Source organism: Pezoporus wallicus, unplaced genomic scaffold (assembly GCF_028554395.1).
Source record: "Pezoporus wallicus isolate ANWC-B61680 ecotype Strahan unplaced genomic scaffold, APGP_CSIRO_Pwel_v1 contig_6464, whole genome shotgun sequence".
NCBI classification, from domain to species: domain Eukaryota; kingdom Metazoa; phylum Chordata; class Aves; order Psittaciformes; family Psittacidae; genus Pezoporus; species Pezoporus wallicus.
Window position 1 is genome coordinate 6,123,101 of NW_026642130.1, and position 13,400 is coordinate 6,136,500.

The following is a 13,400-nucleotide window of genomic DNA, read 5'->3' on the forward strand; positions in this document are numbered from 1 at the left end:
GCGCTATGTGAAAAGAAAGCACATCCACCTTCAAATGAAACCATGACAGCGAGGTGGAGCAAGTCTTTCAAATAAGGCCTTTGTGTCCCAAGAGAAATATTGAAAATAGAGAATGTTTGTAATGTTCTTGCTGAAACTGTTCCATGTTTCTGTCCTTCATCTGTAAGATGAAGACGCTAATATTAACTTGCCTCAGGAATCTTTTGAAGAAAAAGCTGCATTTGCAAAGCATCCATTACAGTAAAAACAATACAAAACCCCAAGAGAAAATCAACTAAAATATATTTCTGTTCAGCACTGCTTCTGAATGGTTTATATTAAATAAAGCCCAAGGCTATACAATGAATTATGAACCTTAAAAACCTGTAACAACTCAGCGCCATTGATCTTCCAAGCATTATTCATCTTCTGTACTGCAAAAGGTTGAAAAAACCTGGTGAATAAATAAAGTAGTTCTGCAAGCACTGGAATGAAACTTCCCTATGGATTTGTGCCTTAAACTGACTAATTGCAAGTTCTGATTCAAAGCTGCTTTATTTCTGTGGAACTGATACATGCTTTCCCTTTGTAGTTTCTCTGTCTGAGTGATGAAGTCAAGAATAAGCTGGGAATACAAGAGTATATTGAGTTTTTCCATTGTAACCTGGACAATGAAGAGTTTGCTGACATAGATTGGCCTGGAATAATCCCCATAAAATTACTTAATTTTGGTTTACCATTCCAGGACTGATCATAGAATGATTTGAGTTTGAAGGGACCTTAAAGATCATTTAGTTCCAACCCTCCTGCCATGGGCAGGGACATCTTCCACTAGGTGGAAGAGAGTCTTATGAGAGCAGAGCAGGGTGGGGAAATCAACTCCCTTGACCTTCTGGTCACGCTTCTTTTGATGCAGTCTGATGGAAACTTCATGATGCTAAACAAAGATTTTGTGAGTTTTACCAGGAACCTCTTGTTATCCTGATGTCCTTGTAACAGTGACAAAGCTCCTTTCCTTTGCTGTATGTATAAAAGAGATTTTTTTAATCTTATTTAAATCTTCCCAATCAAGTGAGTGCTACTTAGGCAAGACTGAGCTGGCTCTTTGTTAGGCAAGATGGACTTCACCATGGCAAAAACATGAGAGACCACTATTGTATGCTTGCTATTTCTAGCAGGTTGAAACTGCCGCATTTGCAGTTGTCAGTCCAGTTAATATTCTCACTAAGTGCAAAGATATTAATCTAGGCTGTGGCATCCAGTCGAGATGATCCCAGTGCTGGAAAAAGCACATTCAACTGCAGCAGTGCAGAACAGTATCTCTTTGGAAGGACTGCCAGTGCCAAGTGCCAATGGATTTATTTTATTAGGCAGTAAAAGCCCTTTCCTGACAGTGCTGACATAGGACAAAAAGATATTTTTGCCTTGTATTGTTTAGAGTTGAAGGTTAAAGGTAACAGACAGGTGAGGATTATTGGTCAGAAATATTAGAATCATTAGTTATTAGACAACTGGTGGTCTTTTAGTGACTCTGTGGTCTAACATTATTCAGGCAAATGAATTCTAAGAAAGCCTCTGAGCAGATCAGTGAAGTAAATCAGCAAATTGTTGTAGATTTCCCTTACCAAAGCAAGAAGCAGCATGAAAGCAATATAAACCTTGCATGAAAATGTAAGTGAAGCATTCATTAATGGCTGATAGTATGGTCTCTTTTTCACACTCCATTGATTTCAGCTCTGCCTTGAGCTCTGTTGGTCTTTAATGTCAATGTAAGTTACAAAGTGAGTTACTTGAAAAGACTTCCCACTCTTCAAACAGAGCTCTCAAGTGCAGAAAACCCCTACATCTAAAAAGTCAACTTGTTTTTGCCAAAAGTCTTCGAAACTAGATCCAACCACCTGAATGCCACAACTTTAAGCCACAGCACAATGTTTTTGCTTGCAGCAGCCAGGGGAACACTGTCTTTGCTTCTGTTTGTCATGGAAAAGTCCAGAGGAATGTCAGGCAGAGGAGGGCAGTAGCGCCTCAGACTGTCAGTGTTGCATCTGGCAAGCAAGAGTCAGTCAGGGCAAACTTCTGCGTTTCTCATCAACACAAAGCTTTTGGTAGACTTCCATGAACCGGCTTAAAACCAGTTGGATCTGTTTCTCCTGTCAATGAATATCTGATTTTATTAATTATGTTATTAACCATACGTTTACTGTCTTACACTGTTTCTCCTATCTTATCATAGTGCTTATTTCCTCCATACCCTGCCTGCATCTTTCCATAAATCTGTGAATCTGTAAAACTTCCCTTTTCACAGCAACTCACAAAACATTCTGAAAGATCTGAGATGATTTATTTCAAAGTTGATTCTTACATCACTCAACCTTTAAAAGCAATGTGTAATTCCAAGAGAGCCCCAAAAATTTCAGGTGAGGTACACTACCTAACAGTAGTACTGGTCCCTGGATTCCAGTCTCACCAGTTGGTGGCACCTGAACATATGACCCTCCAATGCCCCTCCGTTTCCCACACTTTTTTCTCCCCAGATCATCTAAATCCCTCCCTTTTCCCGTGTTTGGTTCCTACCTCAAACATTCCATAGTAAATTCTGTGCAACACAAAAATCACAGCTTCATAAAATCACAGAACGGTTTGGGTTGGAAGTGACCTTAAAGACATCTAGTTCCAACCCCCCTGTCATGGGCAGGGATGCCTCCTACTAGACCAGGTTGCTAAAAGCTTTGTCCAGCCTGGCCTTGAACACTGCCAGGGATGGGGCAGCCACAGCTTCTGTGCTGGAGGAGAATCACATCCCTGAACCTGCTGGTCATGCTCTTTTTCATGCAGCCCAACACACAGTTGGCTTTCTGGGCTGCAAGTGCACACTGCCAGCTCATGTTGAGCTTCTTCCCCTGCATCCCAACTGATCTTCCCCTACATGCCATAATGTGCAGCACACCCCCAAGGTCCCTTATAGTCCTGGAGGGCTGCTTCCAAATCTCACCTTTATGAGTCTCATACCAGGATGTTGGGACATCCCTGGGTAAGGCCCAGACAAGGTTCACCCCTCAGGAGTCTGTAACTTCAATTGTCACCTGCCCTTGTGCCCACGTCTGCTCTGCACTTGTGGAGATGGATTTTTGATGGGCTTACAGCCCCTGTGATGGGTAGCAGGAACAGGTATCACTTGGTTATCCCCACCAAGTAATTGTCTCTGTGGGCACGCACACGAGCTTTTACCACATAACATAACAATACGTACCCACTGACAGGTTTCTAGCACCAAAACCAGAAAGCTTTGGGGGGAAAAAATCTCTCATAATAAAGACAGTAGGGATACCAGCTTACTGGTATTCAACTGGCTTCTTGGCTTGCATTGAAATGTGAGTGTGGAGAGAAAAATGCATCTGAAATGAACTTGCAACTCTGGCTTACCAAGGTATTATTTACTAATTACAGGATGAAGATTGCAAATTGCTACAAATAACCTTGCTTAACCCCATTACTGTGTTACTGTCAGCACTTGAAGCCTGTGAAATTTACATGTACCTGAATGTTTCTGACTGCCTGCACTGCAGTTAGGTTTTGCAAGTAAAAGTCTTGTGTCTGCTCAGCAGCTGGCAAATTTTATTTGCCATAATTCAATCTGCATGAGTCAGCACTGCCTTCCTTCACAACACATTCTGGCCTGTCTGAAAATCTGCTTTCTCTATGGTTACATAGATGTTCTACAAATCTCAAAGTAATTTCAATGCAGTAGGCAAAGAAGCCTTTGCCACTCTTTGAGCAAATACCATCCAGCTCTCCATCCCCTACAAAATAACACCTGTGCTTGGCAGGGTACAAAGTTGGGACATGAATATTTTATTTTATACTATATTTTATAGCTATTAAGTAACAGAAAATCCTGCAAATGAATACAGTAGCGTGTACCATTTGTTGTTTGAGAAACTGTGAGGGTTTCTGGTTCAGAAACCAAACCAGCATCTGTAGAAGTACTATTTCTGATGCAGCACGTGTTTTGTGCCTTTCATACTCTTTGATAAATTATTCCTCAGAACCAACATCAGAAATGCAGCACCTCTGTTGTGTTAAGTGTGGAAAATAAATATTAACTTGTCCTTTTGTTTATCCCATTGTGTTTTGTGCCTCCAGGTTTAAACAAACACCTAGGCTAAAGACAGTATCTATCATTTGCTCAAAGGGAAGAAAATGGTTGAATACTGATGTAAAACTGAAACCTGGCAGCAGTATCAAGTGGGGGTTCATTGTCTCTGTATTAGCTGAAGGGAAAAAGGAGATGAAAAAGAAAATTTAGCATGAATAACAGAGTCCAATCCACTAAAACAGTCAGAGCTGTCATTCATCAGGTAGGTGTGGCTATTTCTAAGTAGTTCTTTATGGCTGGGACAATAAGCTGGACTCTCCCAGATGAGGAAATGCCTCCCATTAGCAAGCAGAATTAAACAGGACACCACATGAGGAACCTGTGCTGATCACCATCCTCGAACTATTGCTTTTTGACCATTCAGAAATACTCATTGCTTTACTTGACATTCCTTGACCCTTGATCAGTAACTGTACACAAAGCATGACTTATTCTTGGCAGGAACTGATTTCTGCTGTTCACTTCTGTTCTGCTTTAACTTTATATTGTTTTAAACATACACTTGCAGAAACATGTCTGTCAACAAGCTTAGGCACTGCCTGGTCAGAGGGTTTGAATAGGGAGAGTGAAGAATTCAGTTCTGGTGTGTTTTCCTGCAGTACAGCAGAGAAAATAAGCAATATTATGGAGTAAGCCGGGGGAAGGGAGTAAAGTCATATTACCTACTGCCTCCAGTTCAGGCTAAACAACTTTGCTAATGATCTCTTTTGCTGGCAGTGAAGATCTTCCCTTATTACTTTGAAGATAACAAAATTGCCTGTAACAGGAAATTGAGGACAGAGTACGGTTAATGATTATAAAGTAAAGCCTTAACGTGAAAAATAAAATTAATTAATTAGCATTTATAGTTTCTCCACCTTCGTTATATCTTTTTTTCTGTCATATGTTGGTCTTGGCTCAGATATGACAAGGAGATGCAGGATAGTAAATGATAACATAGTAATACTAGAGGATGAGACATTGCTTAAAGTAAATTCTCCTTCTTTTCTGCTTCTCCCACACATTTCATCTTAATGAGTCTCTTCTGGGTAGCTACTGTGCTGCAACCTTGCCCCTACATCTAGAACAAGCCTCTTTGCTATCATACCATAGTTTTCTTCTTTCAGCTGTCTTTCCTATTACTCATCAGTTATTATTAAGTAATTTCCCTTATGTTAATGGCTTTCTGAGACAAATATATTTGTTCCCCTATTTTAAGTTACTCTGTCACTGTCTATTCCTTGCTAGAAGGGTACTACCTACCACCTGAAGGGACTTTTATTTCACCTGGTACTTGACATCAGCCCCCCCAAACTGCATATTGTAGTGTGAAAAAAGCACTCTCCCCAAACCCTGACATGCCCAAAAGCAGCATCTGCAACAGTGCCTTCAGAAACTTCACCTTCATAGAAGTGTTTTTTTTTTCTTTTGAATCTACTTTAAGCAGTAGTCAAACTCTGAATGGAAACAAATATTCTAGCAAACCAGAGGAGAAAATTCTTCATTGTAAAGAAATGGTAATGCAGCTACTAATTAACACAAATGTAAACAAAAAATTTCGACAAAGTAGATGTGCTTCAGGCATCACTAAAAGAACCCCATCTCTGTAAGAGTCTTCTCAGTCTGAGTAAGAGTTAGTTCAGCTTCACTTTAAGGCAGCATTTTTTATAGCTTGCTAAACTTTAGCTCACTAAACTTTAGATTGCTCAGTTGCAATTCCAAGGAAGAGCAACTGAGCGGCTGCTGCATTCAAATGTGTCTTCACAGCAGCCTGAGTCCTGCTCCTCTTCCTACTAATTAATTAATCTTAGAGATATTTATTGTTCTAATAGCTCTGATTACTTCTGGTTGTAGTAATGCAGACAAAACAGCATTTGGCTTGGTTACAATAGAAATACTTAAAGCTTTGGTATGCTAATTTTTTTTTAACACAAGGTTATCTCTAATGACTCAGCTGAATTTTGCATTCTCTCCCACTTCCAGAGGGAGTCCAGTGTTGGACTCTGGTGATAGATATTAATTATTTGGTGAATTATCCATGAATTATCTAGTGTGGGGAGAGTGGAATGTTTAATAGTAAGAACACAAAATATTAAAATACTTAAATAATAGTTGTGAACACTGTTAGGGTACAAAATTGCACACAGTGTTCTAAGGTGGTATTCAAAGCTAAGATGTTACAGCTTTCATGTATTGGCCACATTTTCCTGTTGGAGTTTGCAACAGAGGCAATGGAGGTGTCAAAGCAGGTAATGAGAGTCACTAAGAGTCATATTCTAGCTTAGCCATAGGCTTAAGTAGTTGCAGAACTGTATATAAAATTAAAATCAACTAAATAGACATTAAAACTCACCCCTCATAAGATTCATCTTCCCTTTTATCATGTGCACAAAATCCATGCTTGGCCCCTGGCACAGCTTCCCAGCTCTCCCTGTTGGCTTTCTGCATGGCTTTTTGACATGTCACACAGTACATGTCCCAAATCCATTTGCTTAGCAGGACCTAGTAGTAACATTATAGAAGAAAAGAACCATGAGGTCCCTTGAGAAGATGCCTTGTTCAATGTTCAAAGCAGGATCCACTGTATTTAATAACTCCTCATTGGTATCTGTCTAACCTGTTAGAGACATTTGTTGACAGATTTTTTTCTTCTGCCTTTCCCAATACTTAACTACTGTAATCAGTTACCTGATCTTTTTCCTCCTATGAGACGAAACATGTTTATCTGGCTTATAGTTATCTTAATCTTCTCTACAATAGACTTTATGAACCTTTAGATTGTTACGTTTGATGCAAGCACCTATCTTCACTGCAAGATAGGCTGCAGGTGTTGCCTACACAACAGTCCCATTTACAACTACACTCTCACTACAACGTGTACTAAATGGATTAAAGGACGCATTTTAAGAGACATTATAAAGTAATTCTAATGAAAAATGTCAGATGAGAGACACTTCAACTGGGCTCCAGAGGAGTCTGTTCTTGACCTGGGGCTGCTCTATTATCTCAGTCAATTATTTGGAATTAAATGAAGTACTGCTCATGAAATCTGCAGGCAACTTCAAAGAAGCTGAAGGCCACCTGGGCTGGGGGCCACTGAGTCATTCAAATCACAAAGTCAGCAGGTGCTCCTGGAACATGTCTTTTAATCCACCTACATGGCAAACGTCTGACTCAAAGACAAGTTTGCTGGCTGTGCACAGGAACAAAACCACAGAGTGTTTTTGGGCTGGGAGTAAGGAAGGAGTAAGGAAGGAGAACACTTAAAAGCATCGAATCAGATGAGGGCTGAGGATATCCTGAGGGATAAATACGTGAGTGTGAGCTGCCACTGCAACATGGCAGCTGTAACAGCACATCTAAACATTAGGTCTCTAGGCAAAAATACTGAAGAGTAGCATGTGCTAGTATGTGACCATGACCAAGGCATGGTACGGTAACATGACTGTTCTGGACTCAATGACTGATAAGAGGTGTAACAAACTGGAAAGGCTCATTAAGAGCCCAGAAGAATGAGTCAGTGTAAAAATCTGCTCTCTACAAAGGTGATATATTATGTACACGGCAAAAACATAGCAGAAAGATGCTGTGATCCTGTGTACATAGCAAGATCCACTCGCTGAAGGAGGCAAACAATGTTTAAAAATGATGGCATTTTCTATGCCTTTTCTTTCAATAGGTTCTTGAACTTTTTAAAAGATAAATCCCTGAAACCCTCCATATTTCAGAATACTGAATAACGCCTGGTGTGAGCCAAATTTAGCTCCTGGTGCCAGTCTCCTTCCCAGCATCCCAGCGGGACACACTTCCCATTGGAAGCACCTCCAGGCACTCCCACGGGCACTCTCATCCCGCTCCCGGAGCGTGCAGTGAGGAAAAATTAGCTGTACCTGGGAGCTCTGCCCGTGCAGAATGAGCAAACCAGAGGCTTTTCAGCTTCCACAAGGAACTAACAGTCTCTGAGGTTATTTTAGAGTTTATTACCCCCTTTTTTTTTTCCTAAATATATACAGCTGGAAATCTAAAGAAAAAGTAATTGGTGGAGCAGATGGGGAGGCAGAGATTTGAATCAAGATGGAGAAAAATTTTAGTAAGGAGGCGATAAATTTTCTGTCAGATGAGGTCTTTAAACAGTAGTTCGTAACTTTGCAGACATTACCCTTTGGAGCAAACACCACTGATCAGTGGACGGGGCTTTCTGTAACCTGGTCTAGTGGAAGATGCCCCTGCCTGCGGCAGGGAGGTTGGAAGTGAAGGTCTTAAGGTCCCCTCCAACACAAACCGCTCTGTGATTTTGATGACGCGTGCCGGCAGCACAGCTCGCTGCCGCGGGGGATCCGGCTTCCGCACCGCAGAGATCCATCCAGGCAGTGGTGCGAGTCCATATCCCTCACCTCCAGACCTCAGCAGTCCTATGTGGGCAGCTCGGGCTGCTGGGAGGCAGCATCCCAGGGCAAGGTGACCCTTCCTTTAACCTCCCGCCCTGTACCCCGAGTACTGACGACCCCTCTGCCGGGGGTGCCCGACAACCTCAGGGCTGCACTCGATGCCCTCCCGGGGCACGCCGCCACTCCCACGCCCTCACCCGCAGCTGCCGGGCGCCCTCAGCCCGCACCCGCCGGCCCCGGTTCCCTCCCCTTCTTCCTTCCCGGGCGGCCCCCGCCTCCGCCGCCATGTTGTGGGGCTGACGCCGCGGGAGGCGGAGGAGATAGCCCGTGCGAAGCGGCCGCTCACGGGCAGCGCAACAGGTACAAGCGGCCGGGCGGCCTGCGGCTCCTCCGCCTCCGGAGGAGCGCGGCCACGACCCGACCAGCGGGGCAGCCTCGTCTCCCGCGGGGAGCCGGTGTAAGGGAAACGGGGTGCGGGGGCGACGAGCTCCGGCGGCGCGGAGCGAAGCTGTCAGCCTGGCTGTCCCGCGGGGCCTCGCTGCGAGCCCGGGGCGGCCTCCGGGCTACCGTGCGGGAAAGTGCCTGCTCCTGCCGCCCTGCGAGAGCGGCAGCAGCCCGGGCACGGACGGGCGTGGGGAAGAACAGTCGAGGGTTCTATTGCGCCGAGCCGCTCTGTTTATATTTTCCTCCCGCCTTTAGGCTGGTGGGGTTCTTCGGTTGTTTTGGGTTTTGTTTTCCTTTAAAACAGCGTTTGGGTGCGTTCCGCGCTGCCGGAGCGCAGCTTTCCGCCACGCTGCGCGGCTCGGCCGCGGGCTCTGTCGGGCAGCCGGGCCGGGCTCGGCTCCCACGCAGCCGCTCCAGCGTTCCGCTGGGAACTGCGTTTCCCGGGGCCGGCTCCTTCCCCGCGCCGTCAGGTCTGGCCGGTAAGCTCCGGGGGAGGCTGCAGCTCGGGCACGGCTGCCGGTAGCGGCGGCACCTCCTGCTGCTAGCGCGTCTGCTGCTCGCCCTTGCTTTATTACCTCCCTACTAGGAGGAGAAACACCGGTGTCGGTGCCCAAACAGCTCAGTGCCCAAGGGAGCGCCTTGGCGAGGGGAGGTGACTTGGATTTGTTCACAGACCCCGGTTTGTGTAATGGTGATTTTGTTTCTCGTAGTTACTGTGAAATCCTGGAGTTTGGAGAAACTGAACTGATTTCTGCAGTTAAAGTTTGTAAACTGTTTGTCTGTTCCTCGGTCTGTGGCGTTCCTCGGTCTCGACTTCACGCTGCGGCATGTAGTAATTCAGAAAATAAAATGAGGCTGAGATTTTTGTTCCGTAAATATTAAGATGATTTGGTTCCCTAAATATTAAGATATTATTTTGAATGCATGAAATGGCTTTCATAGCAGTTGACACTTTGACACCTGTCACATTGTAGAGCTTGAAAGTAGATTGTGGTTTAGATAGCACTTGTGATCTTTAACATAGGCTTACAGCAGTTCTTTTAAACATTCAGCCTAGAGAAGAGAATGCTCTGGGAAGACCTTAGAGAAGATTCCAGTGCCTAAAGGGGCCGACAACAACTCTGGAGAGGGACTTTTTTACAAGGGCATGGAGGGATAGGGCAAGGGGCCTTAACCTGAAAGAGGGGAGATTTACATTAGCTATAAGGAAGACATTTTTCCCTGTGAGGGTGGTGAGGCCCTGGCACAGGTTGCCCATAGAAGCTGTGGCTGCCCTATCCCTGGCAGCATTCAAGGCCAGGTTGGACGGGGCTTGGAGCAACCTACTGTAGTGGAAGTCATGCCTGGCTGTGATGGGGTTGGAACTAGGTGAGCTTTAAGGTTCCTTCCAACCCAGACCATTCTATGATGATTCTGTAATTCTGTGATCAGTTGGAAATTCCCCATCTAAAGCTCTGAAACTAGAAGTTACAAGCTGCTTGCACTTGCATTCAGGCTGTCTGTTGTATGCATCTCTCTTTAGGGAACAAGAGGGTTTTTAAAGATGTTTTTGTTCCTGCTTGCCTGTGGTGGCAGCAGCTTCCACACTTGTGTGTACACAGGAAAAGGTACAAACCATGTGAAACACTACGGCCTTGCTGTGCAGAGTGGGTAACATCAGTGGAACATAAAATGCAGCTTGCTTTCAAGAAGCTTTAATTGTTCATCTGAAATGTGATTGACATTCAAAGGCTATATCTGTAGCAAACATCTGTATCCACTGATGCAACAGTGATATTTAGAAATAATGAGCATTAGGAACTAATTGGATAAATTAAAGCTAGCTGGGTGTCATTCTCCTAATAAGCTTTGCTCATTTTTGTTTCCTTGTTTCCACTATGTCTTCCTGTTTGGTTTGTCTGTATTTTTTCATTCTGCTTAAGCTGGGAGTGGCATTCACACCACTGTACCTCAGGATATTTAGAGAAACCTTACTTCAGACTCTAGGTTCTGTATGATGTTAAGAGAATTGCATACATCCCTGAACATGGATTTAGGCTGCTCCACGCTCTCTGCTGTACAGAAGTTTTAGTTTTGGTAAGATTTGATTCCTAACTGAGATGCTTAAATTAGATCAAGTGAATCTGCTATCTTTTTAATTACCATCCTGAGGGAATTGCATTTATTTTTTTCTCCTCCATCTGTACAAGATCTAGGGTATGGAATGTGGCTCTGACAGAATTGTTAGCTGCCACTGTAATGTAAACAGAGAGTATGTTCCTTTAGCACTAACAATAGCAAAAATGTGGTATGTATGGCTTGTTTGTGCTAATCGCCATAAAGGGTTACCTGCCATAGGTGCTGTTCTGCTATCAGAGCTTTATAGCTGCTTATTTATTTCATTGTTCATATGAACAGAGTGAGACAGGTCAAAGCAGAAGTGACCTGTGGGTGATTTTGAGTTGTGTAGTTGAGAAGGCTTTATGTCTTGGGATTCAGGTATGACAGTGATTGGGACCACAGCAGTTTACAGTAGTTTTTTTACAGATATTTCTGGTTTAGTCTTTAATATTGAAAAGTGAATTAATTTTATGATATGGCATAGTAGCAGCAATGAGAAATGAGGGTAAGTAGGTGATGGGGATTCTTTACTGAGCTGCTCATCTGGAGCTGGTGGTGAAAACGTGGCAGCATTTGAATAGTAAAAGGTAATGTACATGCTTCATTTTGAGTGAAAGCTTCATACCCCCTAAAAACAGGTGTCTGTCAGGAAGACCTTGTGATTAGTTCCTGAAGAGCAATGTAGTCCAGATCACTAGTTCCTATTGCAAATAGCAACAGAGGTTTCTGGTCTGAGAGATAACTTGTTAATTGACAATACAGACAATATCTGTTCTTGTGTCAAAAGATTTAGTTAAATTGGCATGTGAAATTTGTGAAAATGGCATTTCATGAGATTTACTTTTAAAGTCCAGATTGTTCTCTTTGCCTTTTTAAAACGGGTTCAAAGTTGGATATCTTTACCTTTTATGTTCATTTCTGTTCTATTTTCATTTTAAATAAAATCAGATATTTCCATTTTAGAAATGCCTTTTAAACTGCTTCCATTTGCTTTTAGTTACCTAAAATGTAGTCATAGAATTACATCGTTTTGAAGGAACTTATGGAGGTCATCTAGTCCAGCCCTCACGAAAAGCATGGCCAGGTTTGATCAGGCTACTCAGAGCCATGTCTGGTTGTGTTTGGACTACCTCCAAAACTCACTGGGCAGCCCTGTCCACTTCGATAGCCACACTTGCTCATAGTGAATCCCATCCCATTGCCAGGGAGACCTTAAACTGTACTGTCCGCGTTATCAACCCCTGGGGAGCATCACTGATTCCAGCCAGATAGATTTTGCACACCTGGTCACAGCCCTTTGAGTCTAGTGGTTAAGCTAGTTTTCCACCCAGTTTACAGTCAAGCTGTTCAAACTATACTTCACCAATTTGCCTCTAAGGATACTGTGGGAGACGTTGCTGAAAGTCTTCGTAAGTTCAAAACTCTGCTGCTCTGCCCCCATCACAGAGCCAGTCACCTCAACCTAGAAAGCTGTGTGATGCCAGGCCTGGTTCATCCTGGCTAGATGCATGCTGGCAGTTTTCCATCACCTTTTTGTTCTTCAAGCATCTGTAGGTGGCTCCCAGGTGGATTTGGGCATAATCTTTCCACTGACTGAAGTCCAATTTAGCAGCCTTTTGTACTATCCCTCTTGCCCTTCCTGAAGATGGGTGGGATGTTTGCCTTTTCCAGTCATCAGGATCCTTGACCAGTCACCATGACTTTCCAAAAATCATAGAGCTTGGTCTTGCAATGACATCAGCCAGTGTTCCTGGCAGCACTGGTGTTGTGATTTGTTCCATATATATGTATATGCCACTGCTATACTTCCTTGTTGTCAAGTTACTCTATTGGACTTTCAAAAGCTGCTTTCAGTTTCAGTGTAATGTCATATTTCTTGGAAGGATCCATCATCTAATATACCTTGCCATGTTTTTAAGTTTTAGGGGGGGAGCTTGATGTAAACATACTCCTTTTGTAAAAATTGTGAGAGCAATAGGTTGTTGGTTTGTGAATTTGTGGTGTTACTTTTAGATCATAGGGCTCGTTTCATATGGCTGGATGATGTGGGAAAGTCAAAGACCTTCCTCACCTTTCCAATGGTTGGTGATTATAAAGATAACAAAGATAATGTAGAGCTAATTAGATAATTCTCCTTTTTTATGACTGGCTGACCTATTTCAAGCCTATCACTTATCAGTAAAACACTTCACACAAAGTGTACTTTCAGGTTCAGAGGTTGATCTAGGTATGGGGAGAAATAGGGTAGTTACTGTATTTTTTTTAGCTTGAAAAGCATGTTATCACCCTTGAACTTCACCTTTTAAAATTGTGTTTTCCTTGTGTACCCTAGTTGGTGGTAGATCATCATCTAA

At 43.3% G+C, this 13,400-nt stretch overlaps 1 protein-coding gene across 3 annotated transcripts in view; it reads left to right on the forward strand.

Moving 5' to 3' along the window:
- The first annotated feature begins 8,797 nt into the window (after positions 1 to 8,797).
- Positions 8,798 to 13,400, forward strand: part of ITSN2 (intersectin 2) — an 83,677-nt gene continuing 79,074 nt past the window's right edge. For all 3 annotated transcript variants that reach the window (XM_057427603.1, XM_057427604.1, XM_057427606.1), the window contains exon 1: positions 8,798 to 8,862. The gene's annotated coding sequence lies outside the window, so the exon portion shown is untranslated. The remainder of the gene's footprint in view (positions 8,863 to 13,400) is intronic.